The following is a 15,196-nucleotide window of genomic DNA, read 5'->3' as shown; positions in this document are numbered from 1 at the left end:
AAGGGTGTATTAATTTGCATTTCCACCAGCAGCAAAGGAGAGTACCTGTCTCCCAGCACCCTCTCCAGAATCCAGCATTGTCTCGGAAATAATCTTGGCTAATACGCAAAGTGGAAAACAGTAGCATGAATCTGCGAAGAGACACAGAGTATTTGATAGCCTACCTCTAGTCATACAACCAGTTTGCGGCTACACCAGGATTTGAACTTAAGTTGTTCAGCTCCAGGAGCCGGGTCCTTAACCACCACCCCAAAGTACTTAGCCACAGCTTGGTCTATGTAATGACTATCGCATGTCAGGTGTTGTTTTAGGGACCGGCAGAGATCTTATACTAACTAGTCTTTCATCATCCGGAGCTACTAGCCAACACTGCCCCACAGAACTTTCTGCAACGATAGAAATGTTCTATATTTGTACTGCCTGATATGATAGCTACTATCCTCTACTGAGCACTGGGAGTCTGGCTAGCGTGACTGAGGAAACAAATTATTAATTTTACTTAATTAAATGTAATTTAAATTGTGACTAGTGACCACCGTGCTGCACAGTGCAACTCTAGAATATCTAGCACATCACCCAGTAAATATTTATTAAGGGCCAAACTCCTGTAATCTCCCGGTCCCACCCTCCCTCTGCCGTACTTCCTGCAAGGCGAAAGTCTGTCTCTCCCATCTTCATCTCCGTGTGTCCATTTGTTCTCTCAAACGCAGGCTTAATGCTATTTATCTGTCACGTGGGGGTGATGTGAAGATCAGCTAATTAATGTTTGCAAAGAGCCGCATTGCTGACTGGTTCTCAGAATAATTGCACGTTAATAAAACGTTTAAACGACCGATTCTCATCCAGAGGCCAAAGGAGGGCTGAGTTTATTCAGTAAAGAGCCTGTTTTTCTGACTCACTCTGAACTAGATCCTTCCACGGTGGACCTCATGAATACAAACTCCTTTCATTTGAAGGGTTCCACCAATCAGAAGATACTGAAATGTACCTTCACAATGGTTTTGATGTCACAGTTTGATGAGTAAATTAATAATAATACAAACAAGACTGGGGAGGGCGGATATTTAACCAAGTTGAACAAATTGCTTTTAAGCTCTTAAGCATTTTCATTGCTTGCATGATAATAAAGCAAATTTTTAAATGTCTTGATCCACTCTCAAAGTAGACCCAGTAAAAGGACCTCTAAAGAGAAACACTTTGCTAAGCACTCAGCTTTAATTGCACGCCATTCCAAAAAGTTACAAAGTTGCCCTTCTAGGAGAAACAAGGGTTTTAGAGCCAGAGAGGCCTATGATCAGAGGCTAGTCCTAGGTTTGTGACCGTAGGCAAACGGCTTGCCTTAAGGAGTCTCAGTTTTCTCATCTGGAACCTGGGGGTGATAGCAGCTACCTATGCACAGGAGGCATTGTATACGTGTTTGTTGGGCTCTTGCTCCATTCTGCCACCTTCCTGACAACCACTGCAGGACAGAACTATGTCCCTCCCTACTCTGCCTCCTAAAATGAAGACACCAATTCTCAAAACCCCAAAGTAAAGAATGGACACATCTCTCTACAGTGCCAGTCTATAAATAGAAGACAGCTCCTCTTGAAGTGTGGTGGTCATCATTATTACTTTCTGAAGTAGCATCAGAGTAGGAAGTAGCTTGTAACCCGGCTAACTAAAAGTGTGAACCAGGGACCAGCATCGTGGATGGCATCAGAAATGCTTGGAGCCTGTCAGAAATGCGGATTCTTGGGCCCCTCTTCAGACCTACTGAATCAGAACCCGCACTTTAATAACAAGATTCTTGAGTGATACATGTGCATATAAAAAGTTTGAGAAGCACGGTCTTACAATACATCAAATCCACACTCCTCTCCCATCCTAATTCTACAGAAAGGGAAACTGATTCCAGGGATGGGCAAGTGTTTTACCCTAAGCCACAACGTATTAGCTGCAACCCTTTTACTTGACTTTCGAGGGGTTCAAAGGCCACACTTTAAGAATCAACATTCTACACCAAGAAATTCAGCTCTTTAAGTGAAAACATTCTTAAAACCTAATGTTCTTGAGGATTATAATGATTTACCAATTGTACCTGACAATCATTCCTGCTGTGGGCCCAGGCTACTACCATCGACAAAGCAAATGCAGGGCTCAAGGAGACAGGGATTAGGGGGCCCTGCTCAATTGCTTTTGAGGTCCTGCTACATTTATGTCCTGTTTCCTTTTTGTTTTCCAAATGAAAGAAAGGCCCTGATTTGATGTTCAGAACATGACAAAGGGCAAAATCGTTCCATTGCCCTCCCTACTGAAACTGGAGAGGTGTCAGTATCAAAGGCAGCATCTGAACACTCGTCAGAATTCAGTCTGCGACCAGGGGAGTGGGTTTCCTCTGTGGTGACCACACTGTGGAACAAGGCTGAGGTGACCTCTCTATCTGACCTAAAGGAACTCCTGATGTCTCTAGCTGAGCACAGAGACACTTTAGAAATGGGAGGACTGGACTTCCCCCAGTGGCTCCACAGAATTCTTTGTCAGATGACCAGTCATCTAACCACAGGGAACAAATCTTTTCTGGGTCACAGAAATTTGACACGTGAAAGGAAGACTGACAAATACCCCCCTCTCATTGAACTGGCCCATACCAGGATGGGAAGAGAGGCCCAACTACTGTTCCACTCTGGAAACAGCATGTGGGCATGTTAATTTAATTTTTTTACTGTGCCCAGGCACCCTGAGGAGAGACAGGTGGGCCGATTTTCCAGTAAAATGCCAGTTACCAGCGGGTGGGGATAAGCTTGCTGTGGGTCGTCCCAATGGTTTCCTTTCTAAGATTTCCTAGGCGGCCATTCCAAGGCCTCTGAGCCAAAGGAAAAGGGAAGGGGGAAGGGCAGGGAGGGGTGGAATCCACTGCCTGAGCAAACGCTAGACGCACACACTTCTTCTGAGGAACTGTTTGTCATTCACTGTGGAGCCAGCCCCACCTACAATACAGAGGAACATATTTACATATTTCCACTCCATTGCTGGCTGCAGCGCTACAGAAAGTGATGATTCGTAAACAGCCAGGCAAGAAAAATGTTCTTGAAAAAGGATTTGCCTATCACTTCAGCAGAACAGCTCAAAGTTATGCAAATCCCCTGCTTGAGGTTTGATGGTCACCCCTACCTCCCTCTACTACTCAGGCTCCCAAACCTGTAGGGGATTGGAAAGTAAACAGCCACATTCTGGTTTAAAAGATGAAGTAGAAATCACAGTGTAGCCTACTGCTTCTCATGTGTGACAGAAGTCTTAGCATGGCATATGTCTGTGACCCTCCAATCCTACTTTCTAGGAATTTATCTTAAGGGAATACTGAAATGACAGTGTGCACGAGGGTGGTGCCTGCAGCTTTGTTTTGATTAAAAAAATAAAACTAAAAATAAAAAGTCAAAATTTCAGTACCGTTTAAATAAAGTATGCCCTATTAAAACACCGAGGTTCTATGTAGCCATTAAACATGCTGCCGTAGGGAGAAATATAACATGGAAAGATCTATCATTAAATGAAAATGTGCATTATGTTATGACCATGACCTCATTTTCTTACCTATATAAAGTCACAAGTCACAACTCAAAACGTGATCAAATTTAGCTTCTCTCTGCTTTTCTCTGTATTGTCTTACCTTGCTCCAGTAAACACGTATTACTTTGCTAATTATAATACAGACAACAAAAGGTTTTTTTTTGTTTTTTTTTTAAAACTGTGACAAAGTAATGAATCGATAAGGCACAGAGGAGTAACCATCTACATTTTCACTGTTTCGTTAGAGGCTGCTCTTGTGGAAAACTCTAAGTTCAGGGATGCATAGATTCTTGACTCCCAGGGAAGTGAGGCATGTGTTACTTCCAAAGTGGCCCCCCAGAGCAGCGGTCTGTCAGTGCAAAGCAAAGATGGAGTGATAAAGCTTTCAGCTACAATAAGCCAGGCTGATAAACCATGTAAGAAGGCAGGTAAAAATCGGTCTCTCGGATCTAGAGTTGACGTTGATTTACCCTGCTGGGCTCTTGGAATCAAATCTGCAAGGAGGTGATTTAAATCCCATTGTTCTTTTGTTCCCTTTTTGGGATTTATGGATGTGGGACAACTTATTGGGGCAGAACAGTGGCAGGCTGGAGGGCCAGGCAGAGTAGCTGTTTACTGGAACTGGACAGGGGGCTGAGTACCCACCCAGGTGAGGATTTACACTACGTGGTATTCAATCTCATTTTCTTTAACCCTTCTGAGTTAAAGACTGTGAGTGGGCATCACATTGAGTCCCTTGCTTGTGTTGTCCAACAGTCTTTATCCTAAACTCCTAATCACTCTCTCGCCCATATTTTTAACTCTTGATCTGGAAATATCAGGTTATGTAACATGCCAATCTGCACAAGAATGTAATTCTGTCATAAAAAAGGACTCAATGAGGGAGAAACTCTAACAAAACTGGAAATGACTTTTCTAAGAAAAGAGAAGATATTTTTGTTTCAAGCACTTGAGCTGTTTTTAAATAGATTGTGGATGCAATGTTGCTGGTTCTTTTCGGGCTGTTGATTTTCCGGCCCAGCCCCCACCCAACAAATGCACAGTGTTGAAAAAGGAGGAAGGAAGTGGAAGGGAATGATTATCTGTGAGTTTTTATAGACATTAATCCTGACTCAGTTGTAAACTAAAGAATGTCTCCCCATTTTACAGGAGAGAGAACTTAACTTCCAAAGGCAACTTGCCTAAGGCCCCATTGCCATGATTCCCACCCAGGAAATAAAGGAGTTAAAGTCACATCCCATCAATTTACTCCCATAAACGAGAGAGGGTTAAAGAGATTATGCCACAGAGTCAGATCTATGGGAGGAGAGCCCTCGGATATCCAAAACGCCCACTACTACAATACCCAGTGTTTCACTGCAACACCTGTTCCATGGGGACTCACTACTTCGTATTCCAGACAGAGTATTCCCTTCGCTGTAGAACTGCTTTCTGATGATGCTACTTTAGGCTGAACACTTCCAGGACCCTTACCCCGCCCCAGCCCCGCAGTGAGCAAGGCTGATTCTTCTCCCACCACAGCCCATTAGGGTGGTTAATTGGCTTTCTGCCCCCCTCCTACCCCCATCCCCAAAGAGAGAACTTGATGATATTAAGAAGCTGGCAGATGAGTCCAAGAAATCTCAAAAACGTAACCTCTCCATCCCTGACAACTTCCCCACCCCCAGAAGATGGTGAACTCACACGCCAACCTGAACTCTGCCTCCGCTCACTTAAAGACACATGCTGGGAATAAAACCTTCCCTGAATCAGCCGCCTAAAGCTACGGTAACATCTAGGTCCTAAGTTTTGCCTAGACAACCTGGGGGCGTTCACTTTCGCGACATTCACAAGGACCCAGTGCACGCAGGACACCGCTGAGAGGCGACGCTCCTTCAGCCTAGAAAATCAGCTCAGACTGGTCCGATTCCACCAGGTGGAAGGACTCCGGTCACCATCCTCGCGGGAGAAAACGGATTCTTTCTCATCATTCTCTTACAACGCCTACAAAGAGGGGAATCCCGTTTTAGCGCGATGTCTGGCCTCGCCGCACCCCCCCCCCCCTTCCAGGCTCGCTCGCTCGCGCTGCCTGCCTCTGTCTCTGTCTCTGTCTCTGTCTCTCTCTCTCTCTCTCACACACACACACACACACACACACACACACACACGCACTTGCTTCCACCACCACCTGTGAAAACATCCCTCCGAACTTTGGCGAGAAGAGCTCCGGGGCAGAGCTGAGCGGTGGAGCGCCTGGAGCGCGCCGGGGGGCGGAGGATGGGGCCAGGCGGGGGGAATGAAGCGCGGCACAGCTAGGACCCCGCGCGGCACGGCGCCTAGGCTAGAACCCGGCCCGGAACACCACGGTCGGGGCTCGGGTTTCCCGCGCAGGCCCCGCCCACCCGGCGGCCCGGCTCCCGCGGACTGCGGCGCTGCTCCTCCAGCCTGGGAACCTGGAGCCCGGGAAGACCACAACGCAGAAGGCGAGGGGGCCCGCGGAGAGCGCGGCGGCGCCCGGCCCGCGCGGAGGACGTGGAGCAGGCGTGCACCGGGAAACAGGTTGCCGCCGAGCCCCGTCCCCTCCCCGCGGCCGCCGCGCCGCGACCCTATTCCCTCCCCGTCCGGCGCGAGCACTGCCCCCCCTCCTCCCTTCCAGACCCTCGTCGCCGGCCGGGAGCCTCTCAGGCAGCAGGGTTAAAGGCGCCTTCAGCAAGGTCAAGGCGCGGCCGGTCGGCACCTGGGGATTTTCCCCAGCGGAGCACGAGCTTTGTAATCGCATTGCTAAGGATCATGGCAGCGGCAGGAAATCCGAAAGGCCCCACAGGTCTGCGAAGGGAGGATTTATTTTACAGCGCGGAACACACTCAGATAGACCCAGGATTTCAGGGGGAGGGGATGCGGGATTTCAGGACGCTGGAATGTGGCAAAAAAAAAAAGAGAGAGAGAGAGAGAGAGAGGGAAAAAAACAAACCCTCCCTACCCAGGCACACCACCACCTCCTGCCTGCGGTGGGGAGGGAGTTCAGGGCCACTGTGCCCCAGACTTCAGCGTTCCGCACGCCTCTGTCAGGTCTAGGCTGGTTTATCCCTCTACAGACGAAAAGATTTAAAAGCACTCCACTACTGTGGTTTCTCTATCAAAGACTAACATGCTACAGGCTGCGGCAGCTAAGGGAGACGGGGAGAGGGAAATAAACGCAGCAGAAGCAAACTGCGGTCCGCGTAGGAGGGAAGAGAGGGGGCGGAAGCCATACCCTGCGCTCATCCCCATCTTACCCCATTAGCGCCGGGCTAGCCCAAGAAACCAAGAATAGGTACCTAATGGTGGCCAACCCTGGCAGAGACCGGCACCCTCCCTAGCTCCCCCGCCACAGTGGGCCTGGCCTGGATGGCTGGCACGCTGGGCACCTCCAAGGTGGATGAGAGCGCAGGCAGGTTCCTAAACACGTGAAGGGCACTGGATGTGAAAGGTGGGGGAGATCTGAGAGACACAGAAGCGAGGCTTAGGGGTTTCCCAGGATGCAAAGTTAGTTTTAGTTTTCTAAAAGAACATCATCCTCTGCAAGGCCTCCCAACACACACACCGCCCCCACCCCCCGAGACAGGCTTGGGCTCTGAGGACTCCTTGGACCCTGAGTTCTGACCGGCTTTTTCTCTCCGATCAATCCCCGAGTCTCTACCCAATCCGTACCTCGATAACAGGTTCTCTGGGGACAGTAGCATCAGCGCCCAACGTCCATCATATCGGTGGGAGCCGTGGTGTCTCCCTGCTCTCCGGTCCCGGGATGGGTGCGCCCCGGTACTTACATTCCCCAAGCAGGCAAACTTTTGGGCTTGTCTTTCGCGAACGAGGTGCTCGCATCACGGTTCTGGGTAATCACTGAGCCAGTTTATATAATTGCCCGCGATGCCGTTCGGCAGATCTTGCGTGCGCGGCCGCAGAGCTCAGCACATGGGCACCCTCTCGCCCCCGCGCTCGAATCCCGAGCGTGCCCCGCCGCCCCCTTCCACAAAGCAGCGAGGCATCTCGTGGACTCGTCAGACACTAAGGGTGCACGCAGGATCCTCCGAAACCCAGGCTGCCTCAATGCGCCCCTTTCGCTGCATTGGTAGCTTATGGATAACTGACTGCATCTCTACAAACCTCGCCAGGGCTGGGCGGGGGGGAGAGGGGGGGCAGGGTTGGTGGAGGATAGGGACACAGGCGGGGGATTAGCGCGGTTCTGAAGAGGGCTCTGTACCCAACCGAGTAATAATACCCTTGTAGACAAGGACCAGGGTGCACAAATCGCCTTAACGTGTCACCCTGAAAGGCGAGCCAACTTCCAAAGTTAGAGACCACGCAGTTGAATTTCCAGTACTTTCCAACCTCGCCTAGGCGGGGGCAGGGCACAGAAGGGGCTGGCAGCGGCCAGCGAAACCCACCCTACCGCCCAGCCAAAGAGGACTCAACAGTTGAACCTTGCCTCGCCCCCAGTAGTTGGCTGTGTATTCCCTGGTTGCGCGTACACACACACACACACACACACACACACACTCTTATACCACCTTCACGTCTGCTCTTTCAATAGACTGCATTTTTAAAACGCGAGGAAAATGACGGAGCTCGGTGATCACATTTCAACCCAGAGCACATTTCTCCAAGTCAGGGGTGCGAGCAGTCATACACACACACACACACACACACACACACACACACACACACACACACACACACACATTCCCACTCACACCCAGGACCGCTCTGAGCGTCCACCGGCGATGCAGCCTCCACTCGCTGGGAAGGGAACGTCAGCACCGCTGCAGGGCGGCGGGCGAGAAGAGGCAAGCGCCGCGCGGGCTGCAGAGGGCGCGGGGCCGGGGTCGCTCTTCCGTTCCTCGGCTCCAACAGCGGCGCGCGCGGGGCCGCTGCAGCCGGTGCTCGCCCCGCAAGACAGGCTGCAGCCACCAGAGCCGGGCGCCGCCTCCCGGGCTCATCCAGCGCCCGCCCGGGCCCAGGGGCAGGCTGGTCTGCAGAGGGGCTGCGGACGCCGGGGCTGGGGCTGGGGCGGCGAAAGGGATCCCCGCGAGGCAGACGAAGCCGGGCGCGCCGCCTCCCTCCCACCCGCAGTCCTGAGTCCCGGACCCGCGCCCACCTCCCCGCTCTTCCCCCTAACCTTCGCTCCCAGACTCTAGTCCGCGGCGGGCTCCGGGGGCTGCGGCGACGGAGACTCGGGCTCCAGAGTGGCTCGCCTCTCCGGCAGCCTCCCGCCCAGCCTCCCTCCCTTTCGCCCCCAGTGAGGGCCGAGGGAAGCAGGCGAGAGTCTCCTGGAGCCCCGGGCGTCCGCGCGAGCCGCCCTGACCCCGCCACGGCCAACGAGCCAAGAGGGGCGAGGGAGCCGGCGAGACGCCGCCGCGGTCCCCAAGGCGCTTTTCCGTAGAGCGGAGCGCGCCCGCCTTACCGTGGCTGCAGGCTGCCACCGCCGGGGAAGCGGGGAGGAGGGCGGCAGGGAGGCACGGCGCCGCGCCGGTGGCTCCTCTGGCGCTCGGCGGCGCGGCTCCTCGGCTCCGTGAGCCCGAGCAGGGCGCCCAGGAAGGAGAGGGTCCCGGCTCTGCGCTCAGCTCCAGCGAGACCAACAATAGCTCCCGAGGGGAGCGGAGCCCCAGCGAGCCTCCAGCCGCGCGCGCACGCCCGGCTCCCGCTCCCGGCCGCTCCCGGCCGGCGTCCCTGCCAGCACTGCTGCCCCACATGAAACAGCTGCAATCCCGAGGCTTCTGGGGGGTTGGGGCGGGTGTGTGCGCGCGCGAGTGTGTGAGTGTGTGTGTGTTTAATAGCTTCCCTCCTCTTCTTCCCCTCCCTGCCTGCTCGCCTGCCTGCCTCCGTCCCCCACCCTCGCTCTCTTACACACAGACAGAGAGGGCGAGCGAGAGAGACACACACACACACACACTCACACGCACACGCAGGTTACATGAATGGGAGGCGGGAGCCAATCCTGCGAGGCTGGGCGAACCGCGGCGCAGGGGCGCTGGGGAGCAGGGCCGCACCACGGCGCTGGGGGGCGCCACGCAGGTGACGCGCGCCCTCCCGGGGCCCCTAGCCGCCTCTCCGCTCGCCCCACTCTGTGCGTTCCTCCCGATGGCTTCCTCTCGCCCCCTTCCCTCCTTTCACTCCGCTCCTTTCTCCATCTTCGCTCCCTTTTATTGCCTTTTCGTTCTCGAATTCTCCTAGTTCTCTCAGTACAGTGTCTTTCTCGGTCTGCTCTTTTCTTTTACCGTCTCCTCTCGCTGTCTCCGTCCCCTTCTCAAACTTTCTCCTTCCTCGTCCCGACTTTTCTCTACTTCCTCTCCTCCTGCCTTTTGTTCTCTTTCCTCCCGCTTTGGCTTTCTCCCCCCGTGACTCTGTGATGTTGTCTGGTCTCCTCTCCTTCCCCGCCCCCGCGCCTTTGCCTGTTCGCGGGTCTCTCTGGGGCCGGTGGCTTCCCTCCCCGCCTACCCCCCGATGTTATTTCACACCCTCTACACTTTTACGGGGACAGACTCTCTCGCATTGCTGCTGCAGCACAGCCAGAGGTAATTAAGAGCTGAGAACTTGAGTTCCTTCCTCGGGCTCACAAGATGCCCAAAGAAAGGCCCTCCCTCGGACAACTTCTCCAAAACCATGGTAACAGCTACTCAGTCGTGATAACAATCATTTAAAAAATATCTGCAGAGAACGTGGTCCAAGAGATTTGTCCTTCGCATTTCTGGACTGTGACCGCCAGTCCAGAAGGCATTTTTAGAGAAGGGCATTTTCTTGTGATGGGAGAGGCCGCTTGGTGCAGCGGTAATTTGCAAGGGCTTTGGAGAGAGACTGGAGAAAATTCCCACAGCAGCCCTGCTGCGTGTTGGCTGCATGACTTCCTGCAAGTCATTATCTTTTACCCAGCCTCAGTTTTCTCATCTGTAAAATGGATAATTATACATACCTCACCAGTTATGGTGAGGGGCACAAGAGAGAACAAAGGAAAGAAAGCACTGGGCACACATAAGTTCCAATAGTGTGTTGTGACTTCCCTTACCTGCCCCATCCCATTTTAAAACTCCCTTCATGATCTTCTCCTACATTGTATCTCCACAATCGAAAGTATGTAATGAAGGAGGAAATGTGACATTGCTAGTGTTACAGAAATGTGAAAAAAGGTCTAGGATATTTTTAAAATTCTATTGTATGATCGGGAGACTGTCCAGCCGGTTGCCATCTGCTGATTACAGAGGCATCACAGAGATTATAAACTTGGGGTGCTGGAATGCCCCTTCAACATCTCCTGAGGCACCCCAGAAATTAAGGGCAGAGGTAGGAGTGGATGGGAGGGTTCCATACATCTGTCCAAAAACATACATCTGTTTTTGAAATCTTCATAACTGAACACTGTCCAGTGACAAAGCATCTGAGACTAACTAAAATGTCAAGTCTCTGCCTTTGTATAGCATTTATCAGCTCTGTGTCCTCACTACAGATATCAAATGCTGTACATAAGCTGTGATTGACAGGTAGACTCAGACCTTTGACAAACATCTGTTAACCACCTACTCTGTGGTTGGCACTGTGATGGGCTCTGGGCATCCAGAGGTGAGGCAAACGGGCCTTGCCTTTGCGAGCATACTGTGCAGTGGGCATGTCTGATGGATGTATAATAGGAAAATGAGTCACATATGCCTTGAGAAATATCATTATTTTTGGTGGACAGAATCTTTCAAACTACGAGGTCCATGGCAGAGGAGATAATAATAAAGGATCCTTGAGATCTCAAATGATCCTTGAGAGCGAAAATTTTGGAATCCACTGTTCATTCTGTTTCATTTCATTTGACTGATGGGAAAACGGAGGTCCAAGCAGGTGAAAGTATTATGGGAAACAAAATATTCTGTGTAGTCTTGAGGTATCTTTGATTAATTTCAAAGGGAAAGATAGTTACTTTACACTTGAAAAACCTGGCCAACTGGGCCTTAATCAAGTCATTAATAAGTCGGCATCACTGATAATGTGATAGTTAGACATCATGTGCCTCCTGATGTGACATGCTGAGAGGGACATAACCTCACGTCTGCAGTATTCCTACCCAAAGTGAATAACCCGAATCTAATCAGGAAGAAATACCAGGCAAACCCAAATTGAGGACCATCCAATGAAATAACTGTCATGTGCTCTTCAAAAACACCAAAATCGTGGAAGAGAAGGATTCTGCAATAGGTCTAGATTAAAGGAATGGCTTAGTTGTCATGACAATACATGTGACATGTGGTCTTGGATTGGGACATTATTAGGGCACTGTTAATTTCTTGATCTTGATAATTACTGTGTTTATGTAGAAGACTCTTCTTGTCTTTGGGACCTACACAACTCAAGTATTTAGAGGTTTAAAAAGATGAAGAAATCCCCACCTTCCAAGAGACGCATAGTATGGTGGGTTTCTGCCTAAGGAATAGGCAGAGTGTGGGCACAGAGGGATACCCAACCAAATCCTTGTGGGTAAGGGAAGATTTCCTGTAGGAGGTGGCAATCAAGCTGAAATTTGAAGACAAGAATGTTAGCTGGACCATAAGGGAAGGGAGGTGCTTTTTAAATAGGGGTAACAGTACAGGGACATGGATGAAAGCATGAGGAACTGATTATGGCCTCAGAGTTGGCACATGAAGGGAGTGCCTAGGATAGTGTAGACAAGTAGGTCAGATTGGATCTTGAAGGGTCTTGAATGAAGCTAAGGAACTCAAACATCTTGAAGGCTCAGGTACAGGGTGGTGGTGGGGAGCAGAGCATTATCAAAGACTTTTCAGTAGAGGAGGCATGTGATCTTAAGTATTTGAACAAGATGATCTGGCAGCAGTGTAGAGAAATGGATTAAAAGGAGTGGCTTGGGAAGACCAGAGATGCTCAGTGAGGTCATTTAGGTAACTTCAGGCAGTTACAGTGAGGATGGAGAAGGGAAGAGAGATTTAAGAGAGACTGAGGATATAAAGTGAACAGATTTTTGTCACTGGTTGCATGGGGGTGGGGCGGGGGGGGCGGCAAGGAGAAGTCCAGAGTGACTCTTAATTCTCAACCTTGAGTATCAAGGGGGAGGGTAGCACTACTCACTTCCATGTCAAGAGAATTCAAGAGGAAGCGGAGGTTGTTAAGGGGAAAGTAAGGTCACTTGTTCCCATGCCGTAATCTAACTCTATAGCTAGCTTGATACTCTCCTGTATGGCTGCTCTGTGTCACAGGAAACCCAGCTATAAAATGCAGCCTAAGACCCTCCAAACAGCCAGCCCCATGTATTACCCAGAAAACCAACCAAACAAATCAACAAAACCAGTAGATTAGATATAATAGCAGTACATTATTTGTGATAATGGAGGAAAAAACTGAAACAGCCTTAAGGGTCAAGTCAGATAAGTGAGTTGGGGGACAGACAGCCTTGTCAGAATATCATGTAGCCATTCTAAAGTTTTACTTCTTTGCAGAGTTTCTCAGGCCATAGGAAAATGCTAACGCTATCATGTAAAATTTTTAAAAAGCAGACTTCAAAATTGTTAACTGTGTAAAAATCCTCATGGAGAAAAATCTGAAAACAAAACAAAACAAAACAAAACAAAACAAAACAAAACCAAGACAACCATGCCAAATATTAACAATGGTTGCCTCTGGGTGATAGGATTATGAGTAATATATATTTTCTTCTTCATGGTCTTTGGATACTTTCTAACTTTCCAAACAATGTACATTCATTACTTTCATAACAAAAATCAAGAGCTGTCATTTAAAAAAATGGCTGTGACCCCCCCCCCACTTTATCCCATTTCAATCCACTCTTCACGCTCCCCCTGAAGATTAACTGCCTTTTAAGCTTTATCTTTGAGAGTGAAATAAGAGGGCATTTAACAAATCAGGGGAAATTATCAGCTGGGCTGGAGAAGGGGAGAAGGCGTTCTTTCTTAGGCAGGCAGATATGTTATTAGAGCTGTTGAAACTGTATATATTAAAGACGTTTGCATTGCCCTTATCGATTCTATGCTATGTTACAAGAAAAAGAAAACCTATAGTGGGGCCAAGAAAATGTGAGTCTTTAAAGGGCAAGTTTTAATTAGGAAATGTACTTATTTGCAAAAGCACTTTTCTTCATAGTCCAGCAGTTACTGGAAAATTGTTTCAGAAAGCAGGTATTTCAGGCAAGGAGACACGTGGGGGCAAGGGGCAACATTTCATGCCTGTAGTCTGATATTCACAAACTGGTTACACAGGATTTGGACACCCATTGATAAGCACCATCAAACGTTCACAATTAGAGGGCAAGAAAAGTACCAGCCAGAGAACGTTCTCATTCTTTGGAAAGGTTGCTGTAAATGGCTCCCCGGTAAGGTTTCCTCAATATCTGTGATTGTTCATCTTACAGAAATGTTTCCTATGTGCACAGATTCCACAACCTAATAGTAATACCACAACCTAATAGTAAACAAGCAGAGCACTTTACCTTTTCACAGCCCCTCCCCATCTGTAGAATTCACTCAAGCCTTGCATGCCCTGCCCCCTTCCCACTAGGATCCTGTTACTTCTAGTTTGCATGGGAGGTCCCAGAGAGGCAGAGCAGTAGGCCAGAACTAAAGGAAGAACAGGACACATTCTTGGAAAGCCTTCTATGTGGCTCTAGCACTCCCACAGTGAGTTCTCTCATCAATTCCTCAAGGTAACTTGGGGTAGCAGGTAAGTAAACTGGGGCCTATGTGGTTCTGGCCCTCACAGAATCAGAACGGGATCCCACTCTCCAGAATTTGCCTGCATAAACCCATTTTTAAAAGCCAAGGGGTGAGGCTGGATATTTTTCTCTGGCAGGTAACTCGGTTTAACCTGTGAGCTATCTTTCTGTGAGGTTTATTCTAACCTTTGAGCTGTCTTTCTGTCTTGAGGGAATTCAAAGCTAGTATTTGGGGATTAATAATAACTTTTGAATGTGTCTGCCAGAAAAAGCCTCTGCTTGGATTCACACACATCTTCTCTTTGGGAGATGGTTGGCTCTGGTCTCTCTTTCCTCACCTTCACTCCAGTGTTAAGAGTATTTGGTACTTAGGGGCATCTGGGAGACTCAGTTGGTTAAGCTTCCAACTTTGGCTCAGGTCATGACCTCCAAGTTTGTGAGTTCTAGCCCCTCTGTGCTGACAGCTCAGAGCCTGGAGCCTGCTTCAGATTCTGTGTCTCCCTCTCCCTCTGCCCCTTTTCCACTCGTGCCCTGTCTCTCTCTGTCTCTCAAAAATAAATAAAATGATTTTTAAAAAGAGTATTTGGTACTCAAATAATTCTTAGTAAATATTTCTTCACTGAGTGAAGAAACAGATACTAGTAACAAAATAGCTTGCACGTACTGAGCATCATGCCCAGGACTGAGCAAAGAGCATTATCTCATTTAAATTTTAGAGCAACACTATGTAGTAGATATGACTGCTACCCCCATTCCATAGGTGAGAAAACTAAGACATAAAGAAGTTAAGCAGTTTGTCCAAGGTCACTAATGATTAATAAGTGGCAAAGCCAGGTTCCAGCCCAGGTTGTTCTCAGTCCAGGCTCTTAGCCACCATACGGTATTGGATGGATGGATGGAATTAATGGCACCAGCAATGAAGTGAGCTCTCCGTGAATCACTGCGGTACCTGTTACATTGTGGTTAATCTTATCT

General features: G+C 49.6%; 1 protein-coding gene across 1 annotated transcript in view; it reads right to left on the bottom strand.

Moving 5' to 3' along the window:
- The window catches only part of TENM4 (teneurin transmembrane protein 4), a 747,207-nt gene extending 738,122 nt beyond the window's left edge, over positions 1-9,085 (bottom strand). Inside the window, 1 exon segment of the mRNA XM_047823379.1 lies at positions 8,969-9,085. The gene's annotated coding sequence lies outside the window, so the exon portion shown is untranslated.
- Positions 9,086-15,196: the final 6,111 nt, after the last annotated feature.

Source organism: Prionailurus viverrinus, chromosome D1 (genome assembly GCF_022837055.1).
Source record: "Prionailurus viverrinus isolate Anna chromosome D1, UM_Priviv_1.0, whole genome shotgun sequence".
In the NCBI taxonomy this organism is placed as follows: Eukaryota; Metazoa; Chordata; class Mammalia; order Carnivora; family Felidae; genus Prionailurus; species Prionailurus viverrinus.
Note: the sequence above shows the minus strand (reverse complement) of the source record. Positions and strands in the feature narration are given on the sequence as shown.